Consider the following 13,764-nt stretch of genomic DNA (forward strand, 5'->3'; position numbering starts at 1 on the left):
CCAGGGCTGTCTGGTAGTCCCACTCTATGCCTCCAGTGTGATGGAATGGAACACAGATTCTCAGGGGCACAGGATTCCTTGTGCCTCAGTTGACTATAGTATCTTAGCCAGCTGGAGGGGTTTCCTATGGGGGCAGGGGGACTCAGAGTGAGTCACACAGCTGAGACAAGCAGAGGAACCACAAGACAGGGTCTGGATGAAGATCTGAGGGTCCCAGTGGACCCCCAAGCCACTGAGAGACGAGGGCCAGAGCAGGAGCTGTGCTGCCACCTGGTGGCAGATTTTGGAACTGCTGCTGGATCAGATACCCTGTCTCCTGGGACGCGACTTTCTGTGCAGCCCTGCTCCGCTCAGTTTATGTCCTGGCAGAGTGGACCATGGGGAGTGCCCGGTGAGTGAATCTGGTAGAGAAGGTGGTGAGGCCTGGCTTTAGAGTCCCTTCCACCCTTCCCAGCTATAGTTCTGAGAATCAGAGGCAATTCCAGAAAAGGGGTTGATGAGAACTGGGCAGCCACCCCTCGCCCCACATCCCACATTCACACACACACACACAGACCGCCATGGGCCTCAAGGTCTGTGTCAGACCTGATGCTCTAGAAACCTCTCATGTGGAGTTTACACATACACCTGGAGCCTGGTGAAGGGACCCTAACACATGAAGGGGGTCAGCAGGAAGTAGGGTGCTGGTTAACTCAGGTTTTCCCGTGAAGCTTGTCACAGACCGGGTAGCATGCACACTGGTCCAACGTGCAAAAGCTTGAATAGAAACGTGAGCCCCACCTCCAAGGAGCCACCTACCTCAGATAATGTACATCTCCAGGTGACCTGGTGTAACTACAGGGGTGTTACCTGCCTGAGACCCGCCAGCCTGAAGGCCACAGAGCACTCAGCTGAAACCTTGAAATCAGGCTTGCAAAAGGTAGTCCTGTTTATGAAATGAGTGATTAAAAAAACCCCCACATCATTTAAAACCCTTTAAGTATGTCTTCTAAGAAGCTGTCCATCTGGGAAAATTTTTACAAAAAAAGGGAAGAAAAAACAAAGTCTTCAGAAATTTGGGAAACATGTTGGCAAATGTTTCAGAACCTTCAAGTGGCTTCAGCCAGGGTAAATGAACTAGTAAATGCATTTGTTTTTGTATACGTTTTAAATTTTATTTTTTTATTATTAATTTTTTTTCAGAGTCCTCTGAGGCATTTTATTTGCATGTATGTATAACAGCCCTAGAAAAAGAATCCAAGGATTTTCCCTCCTGTGTGTTTTCATCTTGCTTCTTCATGGTCCATGATGTCAGCTGAGGTTGTCAGTACAATGAAACCAAACTGGTGGGATGGGAGCAGGTTTTTCTAGATCTTTGAGTTGCACATCAAATCTGGGGCTGATCACTCCACACTTATTTAGCCTGCCTGTGAGGTTCACAACAAGTTTCCCAGCCCTGTGATCATCGATGATTTCAAATTCACCATTGTAACCATGCTTCATCATCACAGAAACCTGACGATGACTTTGGAGCATGGCCTAATAAGAACTTGGCCTTTGCCTCTCTTTTTGGCATTGTTGATACTCTTGAGAGCATCAGCCAGGACGTTCACGTACACCATTATGGCAGCACGGAAAGATGGTGGAAAGATACATTTTTTATTAATAGAAATGTATTTTCTTCTCACCCCCACCAAAATGATGTTGAAAAGTATTTAAAAGAATACAGGCCCCTACTTCAGAGGAACTCTAACATACGTGCACTTTGAGATGTATACGCGTGGAGAATGTTGGCTGTAGCACTGTTTTTAGGCGTGAAAATTTGGAGACAACACAAGTGCCATCAGCAGGACCATGGATAGATAAATCATAGTGCATATGGCAGGTGTCCATGGCATGACGACGTCCTTAGTTAAAATGAATGGTTCTATGTGTTGACATGCAAAGACCTGAAGAACAATGTGGAGTAAGAAAGCAAGCTGCAAATTTGCAGCCACATGGATGGACCTAGAGATTGTCACACTGAGTGAAGTAAGTCAGACAGAGAAGGACGAATATCGTGTGATATCGCTTATATGTGGAATCTAAAAAAACGGTACAAATGAACTTATTTACAAAACAGAAATAGAGTTACAGATGTAGAAAACAATCCAATGGTTACCCGGGGGAAAGTGGGGGAGGGATAAAGGGGAGATTGGGATCGACGTACACACACTACTATATATTAAATAGATAACTAATAAGGACCTGTTGTATATCACAGAGAACTCTATGCAATACTCTGTAATGGCCTAAATGGGAAAAAAATCTAAAAAAAAAAAAAAAAGAAAAAGAGTGGATATATGTATAACTGATTCACCTTGCTGTACACCTGAAACTTAACACAACAATGTAAATCAACTATACTCCAATAAAAATAAAAAATAAAAATAAAAATAAAAAAAGAAAGCAAGTTGCAAAGGCAAATATTCCATGTGTTATTTCTGGATTTATACATGTGCAACAGCAAAAAAAATGCAAACATAGATGGACACGCCACACTGCTTTCATTTGCTAATGAACGAATGCATGCCTCTTTGCCTAGGTAAGACCTGCACATCTTCCAGATCTCAGCTCAATGCATCACTTTTTCAGGGAAGACTCCCCTGACCCCCCAGGCCAGGTAGGCACCCTGAAGTCCAGTCTCAGAACCCATACCTTTCCTTCAGGTCTTTTTACACTGTTGTATATTTATTTGTGTGATTATTGGATTAATGTCCGTCTTCCCCACAAGCTTGATTCGGTCAGGGACCCTGGCTACTTTCTTCATCCCTGGCACCGAATGCACAGTGGACACCTAATAAATGAATCTGTGATTTCTGTGCCCCAACTAGGCTGTAAGCTCTGTGAGGCCAGGGGAGGCGTCTATTTTCTTTCTCACTGAATCCCCTGAGGCTTAGCGATTATGAGGGAAGGCTTTGGTGTCAGAATGTCTGAGCTCCAATCCTGGCTCTGCCACTTGCTGGCTGTGTGACCTTGGGCAACTAACTTTGAGTCTCTGAGCCTCAGCATACTCGTCTGTAAAAAGGATAACGATACATGCCTTAGAGTTGTTGGAATTCAATGATATAATGTATGAAAATAACTCATCAATAGTGCTCGGTATTAGGGCCTCGATTAACATTTGTTAACTTGTCTAAATGCCCCCGTTGTGAGAAGCACCTGGGCGGGGCAAGGGGGTGGGGGCTGGAGGGGGCTCTGTTCCACCCTCCCCGGGCCAACTGGCCCATCTCCTACATGACCACCAGGTGGCGATGTGATCATTCACTCCGGTGATGCTCACCCCATCAGCTTACTCAAAGCTTTGAAGTGGGTTTCCAGCTTCCCTGCAGCCCTTATCCTGTCTTTAGGGCTCCATGTGGCCATTTGGCCTCTGTTCTAACCTCTCAGTGATGGGGAGCTTACTGTCACCAGGCTGGAAACCCTGGCAGGGCTGGTCTGAGAGCACTTATCCTCTGGGTGGAGGCAGCAGGACCCCAGGAGACCGGGGGAGCTCAGGGAGAAACTAGTGGGCAGACGAGGGTGGATGGGACTAGGGTGAGGCAAGCCAGGCGCCCGGGGTGCAAAATTTAAGGATGTGCTCACTTTTGGGCTTGTGCAGTGTGGAATGTGACCACCCCTGGTGGCCTCATAAGGGTACCCTGGGGCTGGCCTGTGAGCCAGTCCAAAGCTTTGGTGCTGCCTGCCCTCCACTCATCCACGGTAGAATAGAGCTCTCAGCAGGTGCCAGGCTGTGGAGTAACTTCCTTCTTTCTCTGAAGAACCCTAGCTGGTAAGAACTATTATTACAGTCATTTTTTCAGATAAGAAAATGGACACAGAGACAAATTAAGAAGCTTGTACTTAAAAAGTGGCCAAGCTGGGATCTGAACCCAGGCCGTTTGGCTGTTGGGTGCCCCCTCTTGACCATCACCCTCCACTGCTGTGCTAATCTGTCATCCTTCCCTCTCCGTACCAATCCCCTCTTCTGTCCAATATTTCTTTATGGACCAGTCGCTCTGTTCCAAGCACTGTGCAAGTGGGTCCCAGTGCAGGGCAAGGCTGGCCCCTGCGAGTCAGGTGGAGTCCTGGCTCTGCCATGTCCTAACTCTTGACCTTGGACGAGTCATTTAGCTTCGCTGTGCCTCAGTGTCTTCATTCTGAAATGGTAGGAGAGTCCAGGCCCGGTGGGTTTGTGGGGAGGATGGGGGACTCAGATCTGCGGGAGCTGCAGCCTGGCCTGTGGAGGGGCTTGGGAAGGGTCAGCTGTAATCACCCCCGATGTCATCACCAGTCTCCTGGTTGCCAAGTGGAAGGGTGGAAGGAGAAGGGAGTCAGAACCCAATGCTCCTGGCTTTGAATCTTGACCTTGGCACTGTGACTGTCCCAGACACGGTATTTTGGACAGGCTGCTTTGTCCTTCTGAGTTTTTCCCTCTGTAAAACGGGAACGACTAATTCCAACCTTGTGGTGTCCTTGTGGTTGTTAGATGAAGCAACAAGGTTGAGAGCTTGGCACATAATAGGGGCCTTTGCAACATTCCATTTCCTGTCCTCAAGAGGAATCAGGCGGCCACATCAACCTGGGGCTCAGCCCTTCTGGAGTTTTGGCGTCTCCCCTTCTCCCAAGGAAGGGCCAGACCTGATAGGCTGCAGGATTCTGTTTTCTTCTTTTGCTTCTTTTCTTTGTTCCTATTTGAATTCTGTGCCTTGAGAGGGGGTTGCGTTTCACAGCCGCCCGTGTGTGGGACTCCACTTTGGATGCCCTGGTGCCCAGTTGAGGGCCATGGCTTGGACTCTTGTCACCCACGCAGGTGGAGGGTCAGTGGGGTGTGGGCCCCTGGCCTCCTCGCTGCACCTGAGGCCTTCCGAGAAACCACAGGGCAGGCGGGGGGCTGAGGGCAGGGACGCCCTGTCTGGTCCAGCCTCCACCAGGGTCTAGGGGTGGGTGTCCTGGCCGCCCGCCCTCCCCTCCCATGCGACTCTTGATGGCTCTCCTGCTCCAGCCCGGAGAGACGAGGAGAGGGCGGTGATGCTGCCCTGGGGACGCTGGGACTGCGAGGGGGGCGTGTATGGTGCCCAGGGACCAGAGTGAGCACAGCTGGACGGTGAGAAGAGGCACCTTCAGGGGTCCGGCCTGGCAGGGGGCATCCCCCTCCCTTTCCACTAACTCCCCCAGGGTCCTGGTGCTGGGAGCCTCATCCTAGGGTCTCCCAAGACTTATTCCCCAAGCTGGGTGCTTCCACTCGTGTTATCACTGACCATGTAGTCACAACCGCCCCTCCATTTCAGAGATGGCAAAACTGAGCCTCAAGTCCTTGAAAATGAGGCCGAGGTGTGACGGACACAAGGTCCCGCCACAAGGAGGTGTCAGAGTCTGAGGGTACTGACGCCCAGCTCTGCCTGCCCCTCCCCCTCCCCTCCCCCTCCCCTCCCCCTCCCATGCCCCTCCCCCTGCCCCCCCCACGTTCCTCCAGCACTTAATTTTAATGGCCCTTTGATTGCGAACCTCTTCTTGAGGAGAGACTAATCATTATTAATGAATTTGGGCTGCTCCAGCATAAATGAGCCAACGGGGCTGGCTGGTGGGTAGCTGGACCAGCACAGAGTCAGCTGTGGGCACCGCCCTTTGGGCCACGGAGAGCTCAGTTAAACCAAACACTTGGCTGGAAGGGGTGCCAGAGTCTTCACGTCCATCCAGCCAGCCACCCGTGGCCCTCACCCTGGGGAAGACCAGGAGGTCCCAGCCTGACAGCAGAGCCCCTGGAACGCCTGGACTCCCCATCATCCAGCACCCCCTCCTCGGCCTGGGCAGGTGGGGACCAGGGTAGCTGCAGGGGCGTCTCACCTCTCACCCGACACACTGGGCTGTTGTCTTGGCAGCAGCTGACCTTGGGAAGGCTCACAGGGCCGGTTTTATTGTAGGTTTGTTTTCCAAAATTGAAAGGAGAGAAATAATCCCAGTGGGGAAACAAAACAAAAAACAACAAACAAAAACTGGAACTCTCTCTTAGGATCTTTCAGTCCTGAACCTTGTCCTGGCTGTGCAGACTTCCTGATCGCCTTTGGGCACCAGCCCCCTGGGGCAGACAGAGCTGGGCTTGTCCCCACCCTTCTCCTGGGACCTTGAACCAGCTCCAAACCTCTCCGAGCCTCAGGGTCCTTGGTCCTGGAACAGGGGTTACGTTATACACCCGGGTTTGGGAGGGGATGGAGTGAGATGGGGGAGATGGAGGCATTTTGCAAATGAGGTCTTGTGATGATAATTTTCTCATAGGCAGAAGACAGACACACTCACACGCCCGCAAATCACTAACGGGTCCTCCTCTGAAGATGCTCCTTGTTTCTGGAGACGGTGTGATTACTCAGTGGGTTCTGTGTAATTATTTAATCAAGCCTCCACCGAGTCCTCAGCGTGGAGCTGGGCTACTGACCAGACCCTGTCCTCCCCTCTCCCCCAGGAGGTTAATCAGCTCCAGCTGCTGGGAGGGAGAGCGAGGCCCCAAGCCCTGTTTTCTCCGTGTCACAGCTGGGCTTCGAGCAGAGGACTGGCCTGAGGGAGGGGCGAGGTCACCTTGGGGCTCACCCGGGTTGAGCACAGGGCAGGAGTTCCTGTGGGTGCAGCCCCCTTTATTTTGCTTTGAGGACACTGAGGACCAGAGAGGAAAAGACAGCACAGAGGTCCCACAGCACCTCGGCCCAGACCTGGCTTTTGGGGTTCCCTCCCCCTCCCTCCCTCCTTCTCTCCCTCCCTCCTTCCTTCTCTCCCTCCCTCCCTTCCTTCCTTCTTTCCTTCCTCCCTCCCCCCCTTCCTTCCTCCCCCCCTCCCTTCCTTCCTCCCTCTCTCCCTCCCTCCCTCCCTTCCTCCCTCCCTCCCCTCCCTCCCTCCCTCCCTCCCTCCCTCCCTTCCTTCCTTCCTTCCTTCCTTCCTTCCTTCCTTCCTTCCTTCCTTCCTTCCTTCCTTTCCTTCTTCCCCTTCCCTCTCTGCCCTCCCCTCTCCTTGCTTCTCTTTTCTCTTCCCTCTCTTTCCTCTCTGTTATACAATTAAGGGAGAAACACATACATCCTGCCTGGCAAACAGGCAGATAAATACAAGGAGGTGACAGCCTCCTGTGCTCCTCCTCTTTCCCCCACCCACACCCCCACTCCCTCCCTAGAGGTGACCCCAGCTCCCTGTCCAGAGACTTGCCCTCCAGACTTTCTCTGTGCTCTCACAAACTTACCCAAGTCCCTACAGAAAGACTGGTTTTGGTGTTTGCTTTTGCTCACGTAAACATCCTTGATGACGCCTAGACCAGTGGTTCTCCCTGGGGGGTGACTTTACCCCCTGGAGACGCTTGGCAATGTCTGGAGATGTATTTGATCATCACAGCTCATGGGGTTGGTGCTACTGGCATCCAGTGGGTAGAGGTCAGGACGCTGCTAAACATCCTTTAGTGCAGAAGGCAGCCCCCACAAGAAAGGATTATCGGGTCTAAGACATCCGTAGTGCTGAGGTCAAGAAACCCTGGTATAGAATGTTCCTCAACGTGCTCTTTTCTAAAAGCAGTGTTTCTTGGAAATCTTGACAGGTTAGTAAACTTCTCTTCCTCCTTCCTGTACTTCAGCGTAGGTTGCGTGCCTCGCCATCCACTTACCTAGTTCTCTTCTGATGGATTTCAGGCAGCTTCCGATCTTTCTGGGGGTTAATGGAAGTGATGCCTTGGTGGACACCCGTGTTCCTACAGCTTTTGCAAGAGTCCAGTGTTTCCCTCCTCTGGATGCCTGGGAGCTGGATGGTTGCACACATTTCCTTTCAATTTCAATAGATACTGTACCGTGCTCTCCCACAAAGGCCGTGCCAGCTTACCTTCTGACTTTTCCTACTACAAACCCAAGGCTCCAGGGAAGATGATTAAAAAAAAAGTTTGGTGTGATAGCTGTTATTTTCCCAAGAGAACTAAAGGGAACCCGACCTTCACAGAGGGGTGGGGGCCCAACCGTGATGACCCCAAGACAGCCCCTTCCCCACCCCTGTGGCACGCCAGTGAAGAACAAGGACAGGGTAGGGACCCCCATTTTACAGATAAGGCTCAGGGAGTTTGAGGGTCTTTGCCCACCAGCTCTGAGAAGTCATATCCCCCCGGAGGCCCCCGTCGGAAGCCCATCAGACCCAGAGGGGTCCAGCAGTCAGAGAACAGGTGGGCAGAGTGAGGCTGTCCGTGGCTATGGACCCTGGGAGTGTTGGTGGTTCCAGTCTGCTGAACACTGTACCAGATCCTTCACGGCCTTGCAGCCGGGGTTGCTAGATTTTACAGGACATCCATGCAATATTTGGGACATTCTGCCACTAAAAGGTGATTCATTGTTTAGCTGTGATTCAAACGTAACTGGCTGTCCCATGTTTTACCTGCAGCCCTACCCGGAGCAGCAAGGAAGGGGAAAGGAGGCCCTCTGGCAGGTTCCCATTATCCTGGAATCTCCTTTTTGGGCTGTTGGCTTTTCATCTTTTCCCTCCCCAAACTGTCCATACCCTCCAGATCTTGTCTGAAGACCCCCCTTTCCCTCCAGAGACCTGGGAGGAAGCTGGGGTAGCAGAGCTGCTTGCTCCAGGGACAAGGAAGCGAGGAAGGAGGGAATGGCTGGGACAGGACAGCTCCTTCCTTTCTCCCCTCTCCCCCCATCTTCTCAGAGCCTCGACACTCCTTGGAGAATTCAGTCTTGCTTGGGCGTGAGAAGCAAAGCTGGAAGAGAAGGGCAGTTGGTTGGGCGGGTGTGTCCCAGGCAGTGCCGAGGGCCAATCTGACCCCACCTCCCCACCATGGCCCATCCTTAGAGCCTGCGGCCGCTGCAAGTATAATTAGTTCATAAATCACTCCGAGTGATAAATAGAATGATAGATGCATGTTTCCCTTGATCACTTTTTCATTAAGGTGAAATAAATCAGCACCACGTTGTTGCTATAAACCTTTCAAACTGGTCAGATCCTGGCTGGTAGAAACTGATTAACATGGCCACACGGAGGGACCATTTGTAGCTGATCATAGAGATCAATCAGTCCCTGTCATTTTCCCTCCTTGGAGGAGGTGGCAGAACAGGTGCTGGACCATCATCTGCTACTCCCCTGGCGTCTCGCGTCATGGGCGGTGGGACCGTGGGGGAGAGTGTGCGTGCCGCGGTGCCAGACCGCCCGGATTGGAATCCCGGCTGTGCCATCAGCCAGCCGTGTGAGCCTGGGGAGTTGTCATCCTGTCCTGTCTCCGAGCCCTAGTGTCCTCCTGCCTAACAGGAGGTGGGCAGTGTTAGTTACAGTCAGGGTGGTTAGTATAGATAGTTGTTCCGAGCATCCCATAGAGCAGTGGGTACCTAACTTCTTCATCGGAGGACCCCTTTGCATGTCTAAAAATTATCGAATACCTCAAAGAGCCTTTGTTTATGTGGGTTATCTCTATCAATATTTACTGTGTTAGAAATCAAAATGGAAACTTAAAAATATTTATTAATTCATTTATAATAACAATAATCAACCTATTACGTGCCAGCATAAATCACGTTGTTAACAGAAAATATCTATATTTTCCAAAACAAGGGAAAATACGTGAGAAGAGGGGCATGGTCTTACATTAAGTTCTTTTTACATAAATTGACATCACATTTTTTGAAAAGATTAAGGTTAATAAGAGACTGCTAGATTCTCATATCTGCTTCTGCATTTGATTCTGGTGGTAACTTGTTTTGGTTCAAATGTATATAGAAGATCTGCCCTCACTGAAATACGCAGTTGGAAGAGGGAGGAATTAACAGTCGTTTCAGGGGATTGTGGCTGCCTCAAATAGCCTCTAGAAAATCCCACCGTACACTTGTGAGAGAAGGAGAGTAAAAAGGCAAATAACATCTTAGGATTATTATGAAAATGTTTTGACCTTATGGACCCCTTGAAAGGATCCCAGGGACCCCTAGGGGTGCCCCCAGGCCACACTTTGAGAACCATTGGATTGAAGGCTGCGTGGAGAAGGGTTTGGATGCAGGGGTGGTAGTCCTGTCCCTGGCCTTTTTCATGGCAGGTCTTGGAGTGTCTGCCTTCTTCTCCTCCTGAAACTTGCACATCCTCTAAGGAGGTGGTGCTGGACGTCTTCCATGTGCCCCTGGGTCCACTGTCCACTTTTCCTACCCTGCTCTGGCACTGAGCCGCTGACCCGTAAGGACTGCATTGTGACCTTCCTTGCCTTCTGCCTTCTGGATGGGCCCAACCAGTGGGAGTTCTGGCTGGAGGCTGGAGCGGGGAGGAGGGTGAGATTTGGGGCATTGATTTCTCCACCTCCCTCCCTACCAGATTGGTGACAGGAGCCACAGCTGCTGCCAGTAGCCCCTTCCCCCTCTCTGTCCCAGTAACTGTTCCGCTGCAGGCCTCCCCACTGCTGTTGTCCTTGAGATACAGCACCATCCTGGTCAGTTTTCCTGCGTCCCGCTCAACTTAAAAAAAATTAAACTCCCCTCAATTGCTGTATGCTTCCTGTGGGATTCCAGCTGATGTGCAGGTCTTTTTTTTTTTTTTTTCTTTCTTTTTTTGGGGAGGAAAATTCCCTTTGCTGGATAAAGCTGGAGAAAATACATAGAATGAGGCATGAGAATAACTCCCACCCCATCCAATTGCATGTCTGCTAGTTTACAAGGCACCTTCCCAGGCTTCATTTCCTGATCTCCTTGGGAGGACCTCTGAGAAGCTGGGGTGAGAATCCTACACCCACAGGCTCAGAGAGGACAGACTTGCCAAGACCCCACAGTGGGGGAAATGGTCTTGTCTTATGGTTGGTCCAGGACACCCCTGAGACCTACATCATGTCCAGGAGTAGCGTGGGTCTGGTGGAGGAGTCGTGCTTCCTCCTTGGCTCTCCAGCCCTGACTCTGTCTGTCTGGGAGCCCCCCGTCCGAGCCCCTCGCCTCACCTTCTGCAGCCCTAGCAGGTGTTTGTACAAGCCTCCCCACCTCCTCCCAGCCAGGTGCTCCTTAGCTGATGCTCTGCCTTTAGCTCTGCCCCTTTGCATGTCCTAGAGGAGCCTGAAGCTCCCTGCTCTTGACCAAGCCCCCTCTCTCTTCATGATGTTATGCCTTTGACTGTGTTCTTTCTTCTGTCTGGTGAGTTCCTGGGACAAACGTGCTCATATTTTCTCTTCCAGAAAGCCTCCCCTAACTGGCCCCTCTTTCTTCCCTGAAGAACTGAGTCCTCCCTCCTAGACGTTCGCATCACTCTGCACACATGTTGGATATGTCAGCATCACACCGTGTTACAGGTTTCTGTCTTGTTTCTTACAAGGCACCCCCTCCCCAAGTGTGAGTGTATCAATTAGCTACTGCTATGTAACAAACCATTCCAAAACTTAGTGGCTTGCAACAACAACTATTGATCTAACTCACAATTCTCTGGGTCAGCTGGTGGTTCTGCAGATCTCAGCTGGGCTTGGCTGAGCAGTTCTCCTCCTCTCGGCTGGGGCCCCCTCCTGTGTCAGCTGATTGTTGGCTGGTCTAGAATGGCTTTGGCTGGGATGACTCATTTTGGTCTTTGTGGTCTCTCATCCTCCAGCAGGCTAGGTCAAGCTTGTGTTCATGGTGGCTGAGCAGGGTTCCAAGGGAACAAACAGCAGCATGCAAAGCTACTTGAGACCTGGGCTCAGAACTGGCACAATGTCACTTCTAGCACGTTTTGATGGGTAAAGCAAGTCACAAGGCCAGCCCAGGTTCAAGATGTGCAGAAATGGACTTCATCTCTCAATGGGAGGAGCCACGAAGTCATACTGCAAGGGATGTGGATACAGGGAAGAGAAAATTGGGACCATATTTGCAATAGATCTACCATGACTTTGGTTAGCCATACGATATTTGTTCTCAGTGCTGTAAAACAGTCCCTACATGATGTGGAGAAGCAATGTCACCGTATGAAACTCATACCGTGTATTATTACTATTTTAAAATTTATTTATTTGTTTATTTTTTAATTTAAAAAAATTATGTATTTAATTTATTTTTGGCTGTGGTGGGTCTTTGTTGCTGCGCGCGGGCTTTCTCTAGTTGCGGTGAGCGGGGGCTACTCTTTGTTGTGGTGCGTGGGCTTCTTATTGCAGTGGTTTCTCTTGTTGCGGAGCATGGGCTCTAGGCGCGTGGGCTTACGTAGTTGTGGCATGCAGGCTCAGTAGTTGTGGCTCACGGGCTCTAGAGCGCAGGCTCAATAGTTGTGGCACACGGGCTTAGTTGCTCCGCAGCATGTGGGATCTTCCCAGACCAGGGCTCGAACCCGTGTCCCCTGCATTGGCAGGTGGATTCTCAACCACTGCGCCACCAGGGAAGCCCTAATTTATTTATTTATATATTTATTTTTGCTGTGTTGTGTCTTCATTGCTGTGCGCAAGCTTTCTCTAGTTGCGGTGAGCGGGGGCTACTTTTCGTTGCGGCGTGCGGGGTCTTCTCATTGCGGTGACTTCTCTTTGTTGCGGAGCACAAGCTCTAGGCACGCGGGCTGCAATGGTTGTGGCTCGCGGGCTCTAGAGCGCAGGCTCAGTAGTTGTGGCACACGGGCTTAGTTGCTCCACGGCATGTGGGATCTTCCTGGACCAGGGCTTGAACCCGTGTCCGCTGCATTGGCAGGCGGATTCTTAACCACTGCGCCACCGGGGAAGTCCAGAAGGGAATTTCTGTAGCACCTTTGAGTTGCAGAATTGTGATGCTCTCTTCATCCTGATTCTTCCCTTGGGGGACCTTTCCATGCCCTGGGGACCCTCCCACAGCCCACAACCTCCGCTTTGCTGAAACACTGAACCCCAGGAATCTCCTTTTCCGTTTATGTCTCTGGCAGCTGCTTTCTCTGCAACGGCCCCGAGTACATTTCGACAATGCCAATTCCCGCCCACTTTCCAGCCACCCCTGAATGAGTGACCCTGCTAGGAGTGCAGTTTTCTCTCCCTCTTGCCCTCACTTTGATTTGATCAGGCCAAATCTGAAATGATGTGTGAAAGTAATGATATTTTGTAATTAAATCTCTGGTGACGGCCACCACAATTTGTGCTACATGCATTGTTCATAAGGAAAAAAATGCATCAATTCATTTTCTGACCGGCTACTCCAGGGACTGGCAATTAGGAGAAGCTCATCTCTCGTTGCCTCGCATATTAAAGAGCTACTGAAACGCAAAGAGAATTTGGGAGGTTTTTTTTTTTTTTTTCAACCTTCTAATAATGTTAGCTTAATTAGGGAGGCTCAGTGTTAAAGGGAAAGTTTTGGATGACTTGAGCTTACTGTGGTAGAGGGGAAAAAAAGAGCAAGTAAAGTGAAATGAAGGTGTCGGGCAGAGACTGGGAGGGCTAGAGGATTAGACGTATTTCCTCCTAAAAGTTTTGACTTTGCTGGACCAGGGCTGGCGATGGCTAAGGACGGGAGGGCCCAGGGCAGGCTGGGCCTATGCATCTAACGCTACTCCCTTGGCATTCTGGCTGGACGTTTTTGTTTTGCATCCTTATTCTTGCCATCATGCCTCGGCGTGTACCTTTTTCACCCCCGTCCTTCCCATCCCACCTCCCCCACAACACAACTCTTCCTCTAATCTGGTTACTGCTGTTGGCATCTGCTGAGGAACAAGGTACTGAAGGGAACTTCCATCCTTTTTTAAAAATGTAGACTTTATTTTTTAGAGGAGATTTAGACTCACAGAAAAATTGAATGGAAAGTACACAATTCCCACCGAAAGGAGTCTTTCTCACTATCAACGTCCTGCAAGGTGTGGTACATCTGCTATAACTGG

The 13,764-nt window shown here is 50.6% G+C and overlaps 1 pseudogene; it reads right to left on the reverse strand.

Moving 5' to 3' along the window:
* Positions 1–1,223: 1,223 nt before the first annotated feature.
* LOC118881520 lies at positions 1,224–1,604 on the reverse strand (annotated as a pseudogene).
* Between the last annotated feature and the right edge of the window lie 12,160 nt (positions 1,605–13,764).

Source organism: Balaenoptera musculus, chromosome 15 (genome assembly GCF_009873245.2).
Source record: "Balaenoptera musculus isolate JJ_BM4_2016_0621 chromosome 15, mBalMus1.pri.v3, whole genome shotgun sequence".
NCBI lineage: Eukaryota > Metazoa > Chordata > Mammalia > Artiodactyla > Balaenopteridae > Balaenoptera > Balaenoptera musculus.